Here is a 3851-nt window from a genome sequence, read left to right as displayed (position 1 = left end):
AGATATTGTTTCTTTGTATCAGGTATTGTCTCTCTCTCCTTTTTTTGGTTCAGATCTAGTTCAGTTTATGATTCAAGAATGATTCTTAAAAATATGATTTTCTAAATAGGGAATTCGATTCCCAGTTAAAGGGAAAGAAAAATTTTTGAAATTCGCCCCCTTTATTCTGCATTCTTGGGCGTCCATGTGATGGATTTCCTAACCCTTCAGTTCTATCTTGAGAGAAGAGAACATCATGGTTGGAACCGAACCTTGAAAGGGCTTGTTGCACCTGATTTGAATCAGTAACCCTTATGCATAACTTTTCCTGCTTTAGATGCTGATGCTAATTTTGGATTGAAATCTGGACTGATACATCTCTTTCCCACTTTTCATAGTTTTGTATGTGAGGATTCTCACAAGCATTTGAAGGAGCTGCATGTGGTATGCACGAGTATTAAACCAATGGGTGTAACTAAAGAGCAAATCAAATTGAGAGCCTTTTCATTTTCTCTGAATGATTTGGCCAAGGATTGACTCTATTATCTACCCTCCAAGAGTATTAACACATGGAACAAATTGAAGAGGCTATTCTTAGAGAGGTACTTCCCAGATTCAAGGGTGTCGAACATCAGAAAGGAAATCTGTAGTGTAAGGCAGTACAACGGGGAGTCCCTACATGAATACTGGGAATGTTTTAAGAAATTATGTGCAAGCTGCCCCCATCATCAAATCAGCGAGCAGCTACTGATCCAGTATTTCTATGAGGGTCTTCAACCTACTGATAGGAGCATGATTAATGATGCTAGTGGAGGAGCTTTAGTAGACAAAACTCCCGATGCCGTGAGAAATCTATTTGCAAAAATGGCGGCCAATTCTCAACAGTTCAGCTATAGACTCAACCCTCCATCAAAGCATGCTAATGAGGTAAATATTTCTTCCTTAGAACAAAAAATTGCAAGTCTGACTTTTCTTGTCCGTCAAATGGCTGTTGGTAACATGCAAATGGTAAAGGCTTGCGGGATATGTTTGGTAGTAGGGCATCCAACTGATATGTGCTCAACTCTTCAAGAGGAGCCTGTTGAGAAAGTAAATGCAGTAGGTGGTTTTTCTAGTGCAACTGCATAGGAAGTATTATCCCTAATCGATCACATATAATCTGGGATGGAGGGAACACCCCAATCTCAGCTATGGGAATCCGCAAAACCACCCAACTTTCTAGCAATATTAGCCTTACCCCCCTAGACAACAGTTAGCCCAAACTTCAAATTCAGGTATCTCTTTAGAGGATATAGTCAAATCTCTTGCCACTAGCACTTTGCAATTTCAGCAGGAGACAAGGGCCAGTATCCAACATTTGGACAATCAGATGGGCCAGATGGTGACCGCATTTAATCAGTTAGGGGTGTAGAGTTTGGGGAAATTACCCTCTCAAAAGGTTGTGAATCCAAAAGAAAATATAAGTGCAATCATTTTGAGAAGTGGTAAAGAGGTTGAGACACCAGCAAGGGAAGCCCCCGCATTGCCAAACCAAGAAAAGGAGAAAGACATCATTCCCAATGATGATGAAGTGCCTAAGCATAAGTTTCCACCTCTTTCTGATTATAAACCAGTACCTCCTTTTCCTCATGCTTTAGTAGGTTCTAGGAAAGATGAGCAGTTCAAAGATTTTTATGAAACTTTTCATAGATGCAAGGTAAGCATTTCGCTCTTAGATGCTATTATGCAAATACCTCATTATGCTAAATTCCTGAAAGAGTTGTGTACCCATAAAAGGAAATAGAAACTAAAAGGATGTGAAAAGGTGAGAGTAGGGGAGAAGGCCATGTTAGACTATCCCTTGCATGATAGGTAACACTAGAATTGAGAAGGCCATGTTAGACTTAGGAGTTTCTATTAATGTCATGCCATATTCTATATATGCTTCTTTGAAACTTAGACTTTGAATAGGACTGGTGTAGTGATTCAATTGGTTGATAGATCTAATGCCTATCCTAAGGGTGTTATTGAGGATGTTCTTGTAAAAGTAAATGATTTGGTTTTACCTACTGATTTTTATGTGCTTTATATGGATAATAGTGATCAAACCACTCCTATTTTGCTAGGGAGTCCACTCTTAAAGACATCCAAGACAAAGATAGATGTTCATAATGGCACACTCACCATGGAATTTGATGGTGTAATTGTTAAGTTTAATATTTACAATGCCATGAAATATCCTACTGATGATAATACTATCTGCTTTGTTGATGCAATTGATTCTTTGGCACAGGAGGCCTTTGAACTTGACGGGAAGGATGGATTAGAAGTTTCCGTCAGTAAGCATCTTAAAGAAGAGGAGCCAATGTGAATGCTAATTTGCAGGAAACTATTGTAGCGCTGTATGATTCTCTAGAGTTACAACAGTCAGGTGATGCTCCTTATGGTATGTTGCCAATTTCTGACAGGAAGCCTTTACCCTCTATTTTGCAGGCCCCCTTTCCAGAATTGAAGCCTTTCCCTAGTCACCTCAAGTACGTGTTCCTTGGAGATGAAGAGACATTACCTGTAATCATCTCTAATAGTCTTAGCGCACCACAAGAAGAGCAGCTTGTGTAGGTTCTCAAAGAGCAAAAGATGACTATCGGTCGGATGATTGCAGATATCAAAGGAATCATCCCGTCTACATGCATGCATCACATCTTATTTGAAGAGCAAGCAAAACCTTCTTGTCAACCACAAAGAAGGCTGAACCCACCCATGATGGATGGAAGAGGAAGGCACCAGAAGTTGCAACCACAAGAGTTAGAGGATCCAGTTTATGGTAAGTGTTGATCCTTTAGGTTAACAAAAGAAGGAGGGGGTGGAAGCCTTTAGATGACACACAATCAGATCATTTTTAGTGCTGAAATCATAGAGAAGAAAGAATTAAGCAACCCTGCAGAATTCCTTCTTGCCACCTCCCTGTTCTTGCCGCCCCTGTTTGCCAGTTCGATCTTTAGCTGTGGGAGAAGTCAAGATTCGATGTTGACATCAGTTCTTTGAGAAAGAATTGATAGGAGTTGTGCTCATGTGCCATCCTATTGATTCTTGCGAAGGATAGAGTTCTTAGAGAAGAACACTGTAGATTCTACTCCATCCTACACTGCACCATCTTCAGTGGGAGTAGTCTTTGGATCCTTCCTTGGGTGTGAATACCTTCATTGGGGGATACTATTTCTCCGTATCAGGTATAATCCTCTCCTACTCCTTTTGGTTTAGATCTGGTTTAGTTTATGGTTCAAGAATGATCATTGAAAATATGATTTTCTAAATAGGGAATGCGATTCCTAGTTGAAGGGAGAAAAATTTTTGAAATTCACCCCACCCTTATTCCGCATTCTTGGGCATCCATACGATGGATCTCTCATCCTTTTAGTGGTATCAGAGCCATGGTTCAAATCTTGAACCAATTTGTTTCAGATCTGAACCTGCGCAAATGGGCAGAAGGTGTTCTACCCGATTTGTGCAGATATGGGTTTTGGGAAATTTGTTCCCAAAATTAATGGGTGAATAATCTAAAATTAATTTATATAAATATAATTATTATTTAGAACTATTCTTCATGATTTTCTTCATTTATGGGCTGTTCATACAAGAGGAGATCGAAATCTTGATTTGCGCAGGGAACCTGCGATTTTGCAGTTTTTGAATTATTTTGTTACATTTGATCTGTAATTTTTTTTTATTTTTTAGACTGAATGTATAGGTATATGCAATGATTAATAGAAATAGGATTTCTATTTATTTTTATTTTTGGATCAAAGATTGCGGCGCAAAGAAGGAGATTTCGTAGATGGGAGAATTACAATCTGCGATTTGCAATTTATGAAACTGCAAACTATGATCTAACC

The 3851-nt window shown here is 39.0% G+C and overlaps 1 non-coding gene across 1 annotated transcript; it reads right to left on the bottom strand.

Annotated features, from left to right (window-relative positions):
- Positions 1–606: 606 nt before the first annotated feature.
- Positions 607–713, bottom strand: LOC148861097 (small nucleolar RNA R71). Its single transcript, XR_016095323.1, has one exon. It is a non-coding gene; the product is annotated as a small nucleolar RNA R71 (small nucleolar RNA).
- Between the last annotated feature and the right edge of the window lie 3138 nt (positions 714–3851).

Source organism: Nelumbo lutea, chromosome 4, assembly GCF_056320005.1.
Source record: "Nelumbo lutea isolate HS-2025 chromosome 4, American lotus-T2T, whole genome shotgun sequence".
NCBI classification, from domain to species: Eukaryota; Viridiplantae; Streptophyta; class Magnoliopsida; order Proteales; family Nelumbonaceae; genus Nelumbo; species Nelumbo lutea.
Note: the sequence above shows the minus strand (reverse complement) of the source record. Positions and strands in the feature narration are given on the sequence as shown.